Consider the following 17489-nt stretch of genomic DNA (forward strand, 5'->3'; position numbering starts at 1 on the left):
AGGCAAGAATGTACTAGTGCAATTGTGGTATTGAATTTACCTTGTAATGGTGTTTGGTTTTCTGTTATTGTATTTTGAGAACTTAGACCATTTAGAAAACTTGTTCGACATTTAGTGTTTAAATCAATATGGGAAAAGATTGCCCCTATCGGTTAATGCCTATGCAAGTTTAATTTCTATATTTGCTTTTGCTTAAGTAACAACAAGACTTTATATGTTTGTTTGGACCCTTTCGTCTGGTTGATTTGTGGTTGGCCATATTTGGTCAGGCCCCTAGTTAGAGTACTGTCAGGCAATGGACCCTTGTATTTGCTTTTAATAAGTCCAGTTGGATCCGTTTCTAAGTAGGGATCATTTATGTATTTATTGACCGATGTGGTCGTTTGTATATTGGTTATGTACGCCTTGATAGCACGATTGTAAAAAAATGTGAACCTTATGTATCCTTAACTTATTTAATTATCAGAGGGGTCTTGCAGTTGAGCAGACCCAGAGATGTAGCCCTCTAGGGGTGAACTCCGAGATCATTTTGGTGTTATGTGATGCTTTTGTTCTTATGTTTCATGGATAGTGCTAGCATGTATGGATGGCACTTTGATAGAATGTGTAAGTGGATTGGATGAGATTTATCGTAATGCATGTATGCAGTCGTCTCTTAAATGCAATAAATTGGATCATGAAAGGATGTAGATTTGAATAATAGAATGTAATCTATTTCAGTTATTGATAATGCAATTTAGTATGCATGGAAAGAACTCACTAGGTTATGAAGAAATTAAAGCATGTAATGAAATTAAATCCATGGTATATGGTTAAGGAAAAATTTGAATGAAATGATTGGATAACCATTATTGGATGAACTTGTCATATTACCTAAGTTGTAACTATAATGGATGAACTCATTTGGTTATTCATATTTTATCCTTAATAAATTAACTCCATCATAATAGCTATATTATAACTAAAATGGATGAATTCACTTAGTTATTTACATTTTAATCTTAATAAATGAACTTCATCACATTAGCTTTATTTTGACTATAATGGATGTACTCGTCACTTTATCTAATTTTAACTATGATGGATAAACTTCATTAAGTTACCTATATTTTAACTCTAATGGATGAACCTCCGCATGTTATCTATGTTTTAACTTTAATGGGTAAATTTCCTCATGTTAGCCTCATCTTCAACCATAATGGATGAACGCGTCTTATTATCTATAATTTTAATTTACTGAACAAATTATATCCATGTTTTAAGTAATAACATGTAATTAAGATACCTTTCTTAATTGGATCAAATGTCATGAGTTGAGTTAGGTGTTAAGTTACGTAATCACGTTGGGAAACTCCTTAGGTTTGTTTAGCCTTCCGCTGTGTTATCTAAGCTTTAGATAACTCCAATGTATCATAATATTGTGTCTTATTATTATAAAAAATAAAAAATAAAAAATATTTGCACTCCATTTGTGTGTTTTAGCTTTATCCCTTCGGGGTTTCCTGGTGGGGCATAACATTTGGTATCAGAGCCCATGTTGCAACACTGGGATCTTTGGTTTCGCTTGTGCCCTTAGTTGGTGTGAGGTGTATTGACCTTATGTTGTATGCTTGTCCTCCTTGTTGTATGAGTGTGATTGAGCAGACCTTAACTTGTGTATAATGTGTGTGTTCACACCTTGTTTTCACCTTCTTGATGTGGGTGGTTTGGAACGATTATATGTGCTTTGTCTGCTTATTGAGGTCTTGGTCTACAATTTCTCTTATTCTGAAAGAGAGTCGTATGTACCTTCCTTTTGATTTGTTGTACTCTTTTGACTAAACCATTTGGGTTGGTTAGTGTTATCTTGAATCTAAAAGCATGAAATGTGCTTGTATAAGGTTGTGATCTAGCTTATTGTTGTTCACTTGAAGGACTAGTGTGGTAGATATTGAATGATTATGACCCTTCCGTCACTTTTCCAGGGGTTACCTGTTCATCTTTAGGGATATGGAGGGCGGAGATAGTGTCGGCAACCCTGAGAGTCTCTTCCATTGTCTCCTTATCCAGGTTGTGCTTGGCTTCCAGGGTCCTAGCTTGCTTGTCAGCTTCTGGTTCCTTGCCAGTCTCCTCTTTTTTATTATGCTTCTTCCGGGTCGAGGCTTGGTTTTTACTTTTCTTCTTTAGCAACCCCTTAGGGTTCTTCTTCTCCTCAGAATAATTTGAATCCTCTTCTTCCGAAGAGATGTTGATCAAGGGTTTGCTTTGAATTTTTTTGCCCTTAGAAGATGAGGGTCTTGATTTCCTCTTCTTACTAAAGGGAACATGTTATAGTAGCTTTGAGAGTGCCTTAATGTGTTCCACGAAAGGTTGTTTTATGTGTTTCTTTAAACAAATTTGATTGAGGATCTATTTTAGCAATGTTCCATTGAACTTACCTTTGGATATATGTAATTGCCTTATTATGTTTAGAAAGTGCGAATGAAAGACATGTTTGATGTGTATGCATTAATGTGTATTATTTAGCTGATAGCTCCTCATTTACCTTCTTATCGTATTTTGATTTCCAATGATAGGTTGCAGATTATGATATGTTTTTTTGTATTGAATTAAGAATAGTGAGTGTTCTCAAGAGGTCTTGTAGTATCGAAAGATTACCTATTTTGATATCTGTTATTTGGAAATCTAGAATATTCTATGCAACCATTATAATCAGAAATATCATGATTAGGTTGTTTGGCACCCTCCTATAATGGTAGCGAAATGAAAACCGTGCAATTAGAATGATAGACATAGTGATAAGTTTTAGCTTGTAGTGTGATCTTGTTGATCTTGTGTCTTTGTTGGAAATAGTTTGATTTTCAAAATCTCCTTCCCTTCTCTTTGCCTACATCATAAGATTTATAGAAATGCTACTAAGAGTGTATTGATTTAAAAAGAATTTTTATAATGCATATGAAATTGTATGTTTGCTTTTGGGCTTCTTATGGAAAAATTGAAAGTCTTAAGCTTCAGAAAGGAAATTGCATAGTTAGTAATGGGAATTTGAATGCTTAGTGGAATTAGAAAAGAAATAGGAATGATGTTATTGCCTTATATAATGGTGAATTGGTTAAGAATTTTAGTGCTTGTATCTAGAGTAAACATTTTTTTTAGTTATTCATGTGAAAAACATAATTAAAACCTTCCTTGAGTAGATGATAGCATACTGAAAAGTACCCCTCGTAAATGTGACTAAACCACTAATGGTTCTATTCCTTGTGTGTTGTAAGAAACCCATACTTTCTATGTGTTCCCATGGGATGGTGAAGTAATCAACCATGGAGGATATGTTTGCTTATGAGTATGGGAAACCATACTATTTATGTGATGTTGCTTATTTGTTTCCTTACTGAGTGCCAACCCATGGGTTGTTGATAAGTCGGTATGTGAAGGGGTAGTAGTAGAAGTCACCATTCCTTGAATAGTATGGAATGACGTACGAGTAATGTCGACACGGAGTGACTTTAGCTTCCCTATTTCAAGGAAAAATATAGTTTTGTAATGAAACTGTATTATAGGCGTACTCAATACTTTCCCTTGTGATGAACCGATGTATAAGGTTCATGTGTGCCAACCTATTCCTATCCTTTATTTGAGCATATTGATGTCAGTTCTTGAGCAGAATGATGGGTTTTATTGAAGGATATTTTGCCTTGTCTTCATGAAAGGTATGTTATTTTCCACATGAGCTACCAATTGACTAGCGTTGGTAGACTTGTGGGTAGACCTTAGCCATGTATACCTCTGGCTTATGGTGAGTATCCTGAGAGGTACGTCGCTATGCGGGGTGTGACTTGCGTGTGCCCTTTTTCACGAGGTACACTGCCATGCGGGATACATCCATTGTGTGCCCTTTTCAGTTGGATTATTTCTATGCCGTGCTGAAACATGATGCAGGATGTAGTAGACATCGCCATGCGGCCTACCAGCAAGTTTAGGGTAGAGCCATGCCGCGTGATGACGTGATGCAGGGTGATGTCGAGGTGCACACTGCCATGCCATGCAGATGTGTGACTAGGCCACACCACATGATGAGCTACTATGATAGCTAGATGATTGTTCCTTCCTTCCTCGTTGGTGGCTAGATGCTAGTCACATAGTGATGTTATGTGCACTTATGATAATTCTTTATTTTTATTTATTTATTTCCTTGTGGGCCAACAATTCAGTTTATTTTGACCTCGAAGGTTTAGCCACGATCTTGCGATCTTCTACTTACTTGATTTGATGTTGCAATTCCGGAATTATTTTCTTGCCTTACTGTTGGAATTGACGGTTATTATCTTTATTCTCTTGTACTTTGGTGGCTAAATTGGTTTATCCTTGTTGTTTTTGTATGCTAGTCTTGTGTTGAAACGTGAATTCCTCTCCAAGAATGTAGGAGATGGTCTTGGTTGAGTGTATACAAGGAAGTAGACGTAGGGAACCTTGAGGATGGGGGTATGTGAGGCTGTGAGACAACTAGTATCCACTACCTACCTATGAGTGGTGACTATCTCTTGGAGGCTAAACACCTTGCACAACAAGGGATGTTCACGAGGGTCTTGTATGGAAGGTAGCACCACTATGGTGTGCCCTAGCACCATCAAGCCCTTGAGTGAGATGTTGGGTATTTATGATCATATTATTTGTTTTGAGATCAGGCATAGAGATGTTGATCATGCATGTTATCCTTGACCAAGCATTAGACATGCTCACATGTGGCCTTTTGTGTTGTGCATTCTAGTTATGTGGATGGCTATTATGTGTAATCATGGATTAAATGGTGTTAACTTGTCACTATGTTATGGGACATAGTCATTGGAAAGGTTCTTATATGCCTGGAAAGTGTAAATGTAATTGAGTTATTTATGTTGCTCTTATTCATTGAAAGTTAACATGGTTGTAGAAATTGATATTTGAACCTAGTTTTGTGCGATAAAGTTTTGTAAAAAGATGTATTGGTAAAAGAAATGGATCATGATGGCATGATTTCTTGTCCTACTTGGTAGAATGAGTATGGTAATTGTTGTTTACTTTTTTTTTATGTTTTAATTTGGTGTAATGAAAGGAAGAAAATTCTTGTTTTTCTGCTATGATTGTGGATAATCCTTAGAATATTTTAAGAAGTGTATGGTTTTAGATGTAGCTTGCTAATGGATAATGACATTCATAGAGATTTTAGCAATAATATTTCAATTGTTTGTGAAAAGATTCATATATGCAAATTGATAATTGTTAATTGTGTTTCAGGGCTAATACGTGTTGCATGAGTTCCGCTTAGCCTTACGACTTTCGAGAGTAAGTCGGAGCCTAGGGGGGAGAATGTAGTGCCCCTACCCTAGTCAGCTTTGTAAAATTGGTTTGACCTTAGTTGACTTTTTTATGTGGCATTCTTGAATGGTTGATTTACCGTGATGTTGTAGTCAGTTATTGTGATTATTGTGCATACCTATTAATGTTCTTTCGCATAGATTCTTATGTAAGTTTAATTGTTCCCCTGATTCTTGTTATTGATCTCGAGCTAACACCTTCATTGAATATATATATATATATATATATATATATATATATATATATATATATATATATATATATATATATATATATATATATATATATATATATATATATATATATATATATATATATATATATATATATATATGCATGCTTGTGTGACTCCTGGTTGTAGGAGTTTATAGGTATAGTACTGCCTAGGTGCAAGGTTCGTCTTCACCGAGATTCGCAGGGTTGAGTATACCTCTCTCGTCCTTAGTATTTGGATTAGGTGGTCATAAAACCCTCATCTTACCCTAGTCATGCTCAAGTGAGCGTCGCCTATGGTCCGTCAGTTTCCCTTTTTGTTTGGGTTTGTGGGTCATGTAATTGGTTGGTTTTCTTGGTCTATGTGCCTTGCGTGTAGTAAAAATTTGAGTATTTTTTCCTAATTATTTAATTCGATTTAAGGTGTTCATTTATGCATTAGTAATTGAGGAATTAAAATAAATAGGTTTCTTTTAGGTGTTTAATCATTAATTAAAAAGATTGCTCCATTTATGTTTGTAGCGAGTTTAATTTAATGGTTAATTTTAAATAACGAATTTATTCAGTTTATGCATTTTAAAAAGGAAAGATTTAACATTATTTGAAATAGAAATTATTTAATCCCTTCTTGCTTTTTGGAATAGAAAGGATAATTCTAATTAAGAAAATCAATTTTTATGAGAAAAACACGTTTAATTTATATATATTTGATATAGTGTGGAAGATTGATTTTGGAAATTTAATTTAATTAAAATATTTTTACCCTCATCAATATTGCAAAATATAAATGTTAGCTTTGTTAATATTGAGAAAATTAAAATTAAATGAGAGAGAAGCATTTTAATTTTAAATAGAAAAGCAAGTTAGATTATTTGAATAGTTGAAAAGAATGATTTTCTTTATTTTTTATTTAAAAAGTGTTTAAATTTGAAATTATGAGATTAGGTCAAATTTTATTCCATTTAACCTAGGTTGGAAAATATTTTTAGGGTTGTTGAATTTTTTTTTGAAAAGAATATTTTTGATGGAGAAAATTGGGGATTTTGGGAAGGAAGGATTTCTATAGCTGAAGGTTGGGGCTCTTCTGCAAAAAAATCTTGCCAGGAATGCTAAAGGAGGTAGGATTCTTGTTTACCTTTTTATTTCGTTGTCAAATAAAAAAAATGGTGTTTGTTTGTTCTTCATGAAATGCTGGTTTAAAAACCCATGAATGTTCTTAGATTTGAGTTTTAGCTTTGAAAAAAAATGGGTCTGCATTGTTTTCTATTTTGGAAAGATTGTTAAATTAGTTTTGTATTGTGGAAAGATGTAAATTTTAGTTGCCTAGAAATGAAAATGTTTGTTTAAGAATGGCTGAATCCATTCTCTGTATGTCTCAGAAAATTTCTGAGCCTATCTTTATTTGGGGTTTTTAGGTATTTTGATTTTATGGGTTTGTTGATTTAGTTTTAAAATCAATTTTGGTATTCTTGGTCAATCTGGAAAAATAAAATAAAAATAAATATAATAGTATAGAATCTGTGAATGAAAGAAAATGGGGGTTTACATTTTTGAAATTTGTTTCATTTTATTCAAATAAAATTTAAATCAAAATTTTACATTAAAAAAAAAGAGAAAAGAAATTTTGGAGTTTTTGGAGGTTTGGGGGGGGGGGGGAGCCGAAGCTCAACCCACGCCCCTCCCCTTTCCGCTTCCCACAAAGACTTGCGCCCCACAGTGGCCACAGGGACCTGTGCCCACGACGGCCGTAGGGTTTCCCTGTGACTGCAGGGGCCTCCACGCCCACTATGGTGGCCGTAGGTGGGGGGAGTTGTGGTGGCTTCCACCACTCCCATGATGGGAGGTGGGCCCCGTAGGGTTTCCCCACCCTTTTTTTTAAAGTTGTTTTCTTTTATACAAAAAAAATATAAATTAAAAAAAACTTATTTTAATGAAAGTTTATTTTAATGGCATTGTTATTATTTTCTTTAATTATTAATGAGGGTTAATAGATATGTATTAATTAATAATTAATTTGAAAGCGGTGTATTATTAAGTTATTTTTAATATATACATTTTATTAATGGGGATTAATATAAATATATATTAATCGGTATTTAATTTGGAATTGTGTATTAGTAAATTATTAATGGTTATATGTTATTATCCAGGGGTTAATAAACATGTACTAGTTAATAATTATTTTGGGTAATTGGAAAATAGGAATATTATATCATGGGGTATTTTGGAAACTTAAATAATATACTTTTGGAAATATTGGGAGTTAAATAAAGTATAGTTAGGAAAATTTGGCAAGTAAATGAAATTTTCATTTAGTAGAATAAATTGTTAATTTATATTTTTCTCTGAATTGGGAAATAGGTAAGAATGTACTAGTGCAATTGTGGTATTGAATTTACCTTGTAATGGTGTTTGGTTTTATGTTATTGTATTTTGAGAACTTAGACCATTTAGAAAACTTGTTCGACATTTAGTGTTTAAATCAATATGGGAAAAGATTGCCCCTACTGATTAATGTTTATGCAAGTTTAATTTCTATATTTGCTTTTGCTTAAGTAACGACAAGACTTGATATGTTTATTTGGACCCTGTCATCTGGTTGATTCGTGGCTGGCCATAATTGGCCAGGCCCCTAGTTAGAGTACCGTCAAGCAATGGACCCTTGTATTTGCTTTTAACAGGTCCAGTTGGATCTGTTTCTAAGTAGGGATCTTCTATGTATTTATTGATCAATGTGGTCATTTGTATATTGGTTATGTACGCCTTGATGACATGATTGTAAAAAAATGTGAATCTTATGTATCCTTAACTTATTTAATTATCAGAGGGGTCTTTCAGTTGAGCAGACCCGGAGATGTAGCCCTCTAGGGGTGAACTCCGAGATCATTTTGGTGTTATGTGATGCTTTTGTTCTTATGTTTCATGGATAGTGCTAGCATGTATGGATGGCACTTTGATAGAATGTGTAAGTGGATTGGATGAGATTTATCGTAATGCATGTATGCAGTTGTCTCTTAAATGCAATAAATTGGATCATGAAAGGATGTAGATTTGAATAATAGATGTAATCTATTTCAGTTATTGATAATGCAATTAAGTATGCATGGAAAGAACTCACTAGGTTATGAACAAATTAAAGCATGTAATGAAATTAAATGCATGGTATATGGTTAATGAAAAGTTTGAACGAAATGATTGGATAACCATTGTTGGATGAACTCGTCATATTACCTAAGTTGTAACTATAATGGATGAATTCATTTTCTTATTCACATTTTATCCTTAATAAATGAACTCCATCATAATAGCTATATTATAACTAAAATGGATGAACTCACTTAGTTATTTACATTTTAATCTTAATAAATGAATTTCATCACATTAGCTTTATTTTAACTATAATGGATGTACTCGTCACGTTATCTAATTTCAACTCTGATGGATAAACTTAATTAAGTTACCTATATTTTAACTCTAATGGATGAACCTCCGCATGTTATCTATGTTTTAACTTTAATGGGTAAATTTCCTCATGTTAGCCTCATCTTCAACCTTAATGGATGAACGCGTCCTATTATCTATAATTTTAATTTACTGAACAAACTATATCCATGTTTTAAGTAATAACATGTAATTAAGATACCCTTCTTAATTGGATCAAATGTCGCGAGTTGAGTTAGGTGTTAAGTTACGTAATCACGTTGGGAAACTCCTTAGGTTTGTTTAGCCTTCCGCTATGTTATCTAAGCTTTAGATAACTCCAATATATCTTAATGTTGTGTCTTATTATTATAAATAAATAAAAAAATATTTGCACTCCATTTGTGTGTTTTAGCTTTATCCCTTCGGGGTTTCTTGGTGGGGCATTACAACAAACAACTGTCAGATTGTAAGAAAAGCTTAATTCAGATTTCTAAATCTTACAACCTGACAGTCAATCTAACAAACTCTTTGGATGGTCCAATTTTGGAAGTTATGGATCAAATTTTGAAATTGGAGAAGGATAGGGACAAAACAATAAAGAGAGAAAATGAGCTCTGAAATCTGATTGGTCCCCGACTTGATAATTTGTTGTTTCATAAAATAGAGTGTATTTCTAACTTGCAGAAGGAGGATCCCACTACTTCGGAAGAAATAGAGTATCATGCTAGTATCTTGAATGGATTCATCTCTATTCTTGAATCTCTTAAGTAGGGTTGGGATACCAACTTTTCATTTTTGAAGAATATGTGTGCAGATATTTTGAAGTTTGTATAGAACCGGTTCATGTTTATAACTGTACAAAATTCTTTGTGGGAACCCCGCTTTGTCATTGATGTCAAAGGGGGAGGAATAAGTGAAAACTGTATATATTTCTCAGGGGAAGCATTAGATGTACTTAGCAGACTCATGTACTAGTCAGGAGGTTATGAAGATTCAGTGGAAATTTCATGGATGGTATCATTTTTCACATGAGTGTTGCCATTAATGCCAAAGCGGGAGATTGTTGGCAATTAACACTCATCTAGTAAGAATTTATAGCTTTGTGGGTTGTCATTGATGTCAACTCATCATCTCAGGGTAAATATTTTCATTGTTTGGTTAACCATCATTCATTGCACTTAATCGGTATTCACATTACTTTACACCGACACTGGCATTCACTTCATACCCGACTAAGTCCTGATCGTGGTAACGTGTCCTGATCCCGGAAACATGTATATGGAACCCGGTAATGGATAGGACCCAAATAGGAAATATTTTGGTCCCGATTATTTCTTTCATGGATTTTGTGGTAACGTGTGATGGCCAACATGGTCATTAGATTTATGTTTGGATTTCATTATGTTCTAGCAGCCTACATGTTTATACTTTCATTGTAGCCGACATGATGGAAGTTAACAAAATATTTAAGGAGAATAGTTTAGCGATAGATCTAGAGATCATATAGATGAATGATGATGTGATTATGATTGTGAGTTGATCAAAGATTCCCTAGTATGCATTTTGGTCAGCGATTGGAAGCGTTTGTGTGCAGTCTCATGTGCACAGCTTAATCGGTAGCAAAATAAAGCAAAACAAAGCATCAGTGAACCGGTATATAGAGAAGGATATCAGAGAATTCATCGAAACTTATCCAGCATGGTCAGATGCAATTTATAAGTTTATTTTCATTTGTAAACACTTTGTAATATTTTGTAAGTCAATGAGACTTCTTATTTTGTGTTTGAGTAGTGAGCTCTAGGCAGTTGGCCTTTCCTCATGTAATATTTTTATACCTTGATCAAGTATATATATATATATATATATATATATATATATATTGTGAGTATCAGCCCCACCATGGTTTTTCCCTTTCCAGGGTTTTCCACGTATAAATTTTTGTGTTATGTTGTTGCCTTTCTATGTGTTATTTGGTGTATGCACTTTAATTTTATATATTATTAACCGATTAATAAGCAATAAGTTTCAAACTAACATTACTGGTAGAACCCCTATTCACACCCCCCCTCTTAGTGTTCTTGGATTAAAATAGGGAAGAGTTTTTGTGATGTTCATGTGTATCTTCATTTCAGATGGTTCATGATTTGATGCTCCGCAAACTATCTTTCTTGTCCTAGTTGTTGTTAAGTATTCTTAAGTGTTAGCGTGTTGATCGATGAAGATTTGAATAAGTAGTGCTAGTGCAACTATTGTGGATGATCCTAACATACTTATTGGTGTTTCCTAGTCATGTCCTATTTCTTTTGGTGGTCTACATTGATCCTTGTGTGAGTTATTGATGATCTTTTGGGTCCGATGATATTCTTCGTGTTATGTGGTATTTTTGGTGGTGTAACATGTTGCGATTGATCTTGGTGAGATTTCTGGTGGTGGTGTGTGTTTGAAGAGTTGATTTAGATCAATGCTATACCATTTATGACATTGTATTGGTTTGGTGGTTGATTTATATATCATGTGATGTAATTTTTTAATTAGGTGTTAAGTGTTTGGTCGACCTTGTAGTCAAGGTTGATTATTTGAATAAATGGGTGTAATATTCATTTAATTTGGGTGGTTATTGATGAGTTTGCATTATCAGAGAGTGGTGTATGAGCGATCAAGTGAATTCATCTTTTGGTTTAGTGTGTGGAGTAGAGATTGGTGAAGGGAAGACATATGAGCTTAACCAGAATTGTCATCAGGCATTAGCAAATGCTATTTTTGTAGCTCATCTTTTCTAGATTGTAGTCTGATCATCTTGCTATTTTTGTAGTTCATCTTTTCTAGATTGTAGTCTGACCATCTTTGTAAGGTAGTGAACCTTCCCTAAGGGTTGGATCCTTCTGGCTCATTGTAATTTGAGTAGTGATCTCTAGGTAGTGTTCTTGAATGCATGCACATTCCCCATTGTAATATTTACACATACTACTGTAGAGTATCATCTTATTATGGGTAGGTTCCCACCATTGTTTTTCCCTTAACCATATTTTCCACATCAAAATATTGGTGTTATGTGTGTTGCTATCATTATTGTTATCTTTCTTTTTGTTGGAATTGATTAGCTCTAAGATTGTGCTTAATTTGTTTAATCCGGTGAAATCTGATTCACCCCCCTCTCAATTTTCCTTCCTTGTTGTTGCCAACACATTCGGATGTGTATTAGTCCAATGAACTACTTGTATATCATTATCTAGACTGATGGTTAGGTGCTTCCTCTTAGGTGGAGTAGGAATGAGCTTCATAGGGGGAGATTTTCCTACCTTTATCATTGTTGTCAAAGGAGCATAGATTTAGATAGAGATTTAGAGTAGTGTAAAACTATTATGTGTTTATTGTTGATTGATGTTGCCATCAATGAAAAAGGGGGAGATTGTTGCAAATGTGATGTTGTGTTGGAATCAAGGAACACTGAGAGGGGGGGGGGTTGAATCAGTGTTCTATAATTTTTAACTTTGAAAATCTATCCTTTAAACCACTTAATGCATAAAAAGGAAATTAAAGTTCATAAACACAAAGCAAAGATAAACAAAACTATAACACCAAGATTTTTACGTGGAAACCTAGTTAAGGGAAAAACATTGGTGGGATTCAAACCCACCATATTCACCAAATTTTGAATTGTATTTTCACATCAGAAGGAGAGAAAGAGATATGTGCAGTCTCAATCATATTAGAGGTATGGGAAGGTAAAGTATCAGTAAAAATCTTAAGATTTTGATTAGGAGGAGCTACTAATTTGTTACCCTTATCATTCACACCTGCCACAAATATAGTATTATTGTCAATCAAATCTTGAGTCTTACTTTTTAATGCAAAACACTTCTCAGTATCATGACCTAGTTGATGATGAAATTGACAAAAAGAATTATTATCAAAGTAAGGTGAGGTTGCCTTAGAAGGGTCAATTGGTTTTATTGGAGGAAGTATGATAACATTTCTTTGTAACAACTGAGACATAATACCATGTAAAGATTCATTCAAAGGAGTAAATTGTCTTTCTCTTTTGAAAAAATTAGAAATAGGAGGCACGCTTGTTGTAGCATTCACATTGTTGTTATTGATATTGTCATTGAATTTGATGAATCCTTTGCTTGGTTTGAACTTCACAAACTATTGTTGAGCACTATCACCCTTATCACTCAGAGCCATAGGAGTGGATTGCTCCAATTGATTCTCAGTGAGTTGATAATTGTGAACTGTTGCGTAGAACTGCAGAAAGGAAGTAAACTTGAAAGGAAGAAGTTTGTCTCTAATATAATTTTGCAAATTAGAAATGAAAATTCTTTGAATATAATTATCAGGCACTTGAAAAGAAATTTGAGAACACAAATGCTTATATCTACCAATGTAAATCCTTATCTCTCAATGTTATAGTAAACAATTTTGTGAGCAATCTTTGATCATAAGCAAAGTCAGTACACAATGTTTGAAATGTCTTGACATGTGTTAAAGGATCACCTTTTCCATTATAGATTTGTAATTGAGGGACTTAAACATGTTTAGGAGAAATGGACTTAACAATATCAAGAGAAAGTGGGCTCACAACATCAAATGTGGGCACACTAAACTTAGACTGACTCATAGAAGCAATTTTTTGTTGTAATGATGGCACAATTTGAGCAAGATTATTAATGGTTTCTTTGGTTGAATAATTTATGTTAGACAGGTTTGATTGAGAAGGTGGTATGAAATTGTTGAAAGAAGGCATTGATTGAGAATAAGGTGGAGGAACACTATGGTAAGTGGGCATAGGAGATGATTGAGTAGGAAATGGGATACTAAAAGGAGGAATAAAATGATTAGATGAATTTCCCCCTTGCGTCACATTCATTGGTTAAGAAACAAGAGGAATACTTATTGAAGGCATGGGTAAGGACAAAGGGTTGATTGAGGAAGATGGATTTCCCCCATTACTAATGGTTGTAGGTATGAAATTTTGAGTTGACGTAGCCATGATGTTTGAAGTGAAAGTAGGAATGCTAGCCATTGGAGTGGTTAAAGGAATAGAATGATTGATTTGTGTAGAAGGTTGTGAATAACCTAGATTCTCAACACAACTCTTTATAGGAATGACATTACAATCAACAATATGAGAAATGCCACACAATATATCAAGCCCATTCTTATCACTTTGAATCATGCACTTTAGACCTTCAATTAATGGAAGAGATTCACTATTAGGGTATTCTTGGGACATCCATTGTTGAAAAATTGTCAAATTGATTATCCAATTTTGAAAGCAAATCTATAGATACTCTAGTCAAAGCTTTTTCTTCATCACTGTAATCATTTAAAATTGGATAAATAGAGATGTTATTAGGATGGGAAGAATTAGCATTATCCTCATTGAAGAAGTCACCAAAATTAGGCTTCATCTCCTCAGTAATTAAACCTTGGGAAGCGTTAACTCTAATGCTTTGTCTAACAAGGATAGTGTAGGTAGAACTAATAGTGGTAAAACTCATGCACTAGAGGGAAGATTTGAATTTTTTGAATTTTGAGTATTGGGAACAAAGTTTACAAAATTGAATAATGCAAAATTCAAGGAATTTATGATTATACAACTTGAACTTTGTTGAAAGAAGGAATGACACAATTTTATAAAAAACATTATGAGAAAATGAAATTGAAATTTTCAAATTAGGGATAGTTGGATACCACTCAAGTTCAAAATTAAATTTGTCATAATTTGAATTTTTAAAATCAGGGTAGATTACAATTAACCACTTAATTTCAAATTTTCCCTTAAAAGTTGTGATGTTGAAATTGGGAAGTATTTTGGATTTTAGAGAGATCAAAATACGAGAAAATCAACCAATTTTTTGGATTTAAGTAATTAAATATAGTCATAACAGTCTCCCGAAATTTTGGGAAAAAAGACAGGGACCGTGTTGAAAGTGCACACGATCCTCCCAACTTTTTTGGAAATTTTTAGGGATGAAAGTTACGATGATTTTAAAGCTAACCTCAAAAAATTGGTTGATTTTATGAAGTTTATATAGGTGAAATTAAGGTTTAAATGTGAAAATAGGACCCTATTAGGGTTTTGGAAAGATAAGAAATTGAAATGTAAATTTGAAAAATGTCAAACCTAATGGATACGGCCACCTTGAATAATGTTTAGAAAACTGAAATTGATTGAAATTGATTCAAATTTGCACAAAATCTAATTAATTTTGAAAAATAGGGTTTTAAACCCTAACCACTTAATTTTAAAATTTTGAATTTTGGAAAAGGGAGGGAAATTGAAAATTTGAATTTTAAACAAGAAGACAAATCTGAAAATAGTCTTAAATCTGAAAAATGAAATGTGAATTTAATTTTTTGTACAAGTTCAAGTTGATTTTTGAAAATTAGGGTTTTGACAACTAACCACTTAATTTTGTAAATTTGGATTGCAAATTGAACAAGGCAATGAAGAAATTAAATTTGACAAGCAATACAATTTTTCAGATCTAAAACAATAGATATCAATTTTTTACAAGACACAAGTTCAATTCTAATTTTTTGAAAACTAGGGTTTTGATTGAATTAACCACTAAGTTTTGTAAATTTGCAAGAAAATTAAACTTGTAAATGAAAAAAATGCAATGATTTGAAATGTCAAGCATGTAAGATGTTAGGTTCACCAAAATGTAATGGTTGTGAAAAAGGATGATGAAGAAATTAAGAGGAAAGCTTTTCTCTCCTCAAGAGAAGGAGTGAAAGTTTCACAAAAGATCCTCCTTCACCATTTCACACACATTACATTTAAAGGAGGGGGAAGAATTCACTAGATCCAATCTCAATAGGAAGAGATTGAATGCTAAGTGAATTGATAATGAATTTGGAAAGTGAAAGTAACCATCCTTTAGAATGCAATAGGTTGATTTATGCAATTTAAGACCGAGTGTAAATATGACAAAGAAATGTGTGTAACTTAAGATAGAAATGTCGGATGAAGTTGTGCACCTGGAATTGGTAGTAAAATGTCGAGACAAAGCTCCCCTGCAAATTTGAGCGAAATTTGTCAGGATCGTGTTGAAAGTGCACACGGTCCTTCGAAAAATCCGCATGCTGGAAAAAGGGTTTTTCTGCCTCTTAAAACGAAGTCCAAATCTACAAATACAGTTGTGCACCTAAAATATACACAAATAAAAGAGAGGAAAAGGGATTGGGATTGGGGGTTTTCCTTGAGGTCAAACCTCGGTTTTAGAATTAACCAAATGATTAAAAAGTTCTTGCAAGTAAATGTAAATGGAAGACAGAAATAGAATTCACCCAAAGGGAGGATGCAATTGAAATGTAGATAGAATTGCTTGAAGGATATGTAGAATGGAATGTCAAGAGAGATCACCTCTTCAATGGTTGAATCCTTGACTTGAATGCAACACCTAGCCGTGAAAGGAGATTTGAGAATGCTCAATTCTTGAATGCTAGAATTCTTGAACTTATGCCCATGTTTTTCTTATGCAAATGAGAAGACAAACATGACTTATATATTCCTCAATTAAGGTTAACTGACTAATTTTCATCATAGGCCGACATAGGGAAAGTTTTCCCGCTTTAATTGTAAATTTCAATGCAAAGATAGGATAGAGGGGGCCCCAAGATAAGGCAGGGATCCTAGGGGGGACATGGGTGCCACGCCCTTGTCCTACCCTTATCCAGGACAAAAAATAGGTCTTGGGCAATGCAAAGTGCAAAAAGTGCAGTTTTTCAAGGATTGAGCAAGTCTCGGGTCTCCAATCAGGCTTAGGGATTCAGTCGCCAATGTGAAGACCCTAATATGGTTGAAAATTGCAAGGGTCACAATTTTATGACACTACAAATTGAAAATGGGAATCAATAGGATCAATTAGACTTCTTAGTTGTCCGTATGAAGTATCAAATGTATCTTTTCAAAATGAGGGCATTAACTTCTCCAAAGTACTAACTGTCATGTTTATCAACAAGTTACCTTTAGTGTGAGATTTTAAAAGGTCTTCACTAGCTTTGGTTTGAGAAAAAGATGCTAACTGAAATTTTTGAATGGGAGATAGGGAAGCAAGGTTGATTGGTCCTTGTATAAACCCTAGGTCATCAATGACCTACTTACCTTTCACTATCTCTATGTCTCTTGCTTCAGTTTTAGCTTCAACCTTGACCTTAGTCTTCTCCACATTTTCCTCTAAAATAGCTTCCTTTCCAAGTGTCAGAGGGATCTCAACTTTATCTATTTTATCGGCTTCACCCACACCTGAATCATTCTTCATTCTACTTTCTTTTGGAATATTGGCTTCTGCATGATCTGATCATTGAACTTCTGAAACAAAAGTATCACCTATTGCCTGCTCAACTGGAGGCTCTTCCAAAATTGAATGCATATCCACCTTGGTTTACTTAGTTTCTAGATGAGTGTCAACTTAATCCTTGGTGGATTGACTTTGTATTGATTTTTTTGCAAATTTTCTCTCCAAATTTTCTCTTTTTATTTAGAAACTTCATCAATTTTGCCAAAC

The sequence above is a fragment of the Cryptomeria japonica genome, chromosome 6 (genome assembly GCF_030272615.1).
Source record: "Cryptomeria japonica chromosome 6, Sugi_1.0, whole genome shotgun sequence".
Classification (NCBI taxonomy): Eukaryota; Viridiplantae; Streptophyta; class Pinopsida; order Cupressales; family Cupressaceae; genus Cryptomeria; species Cryptomeria japonica.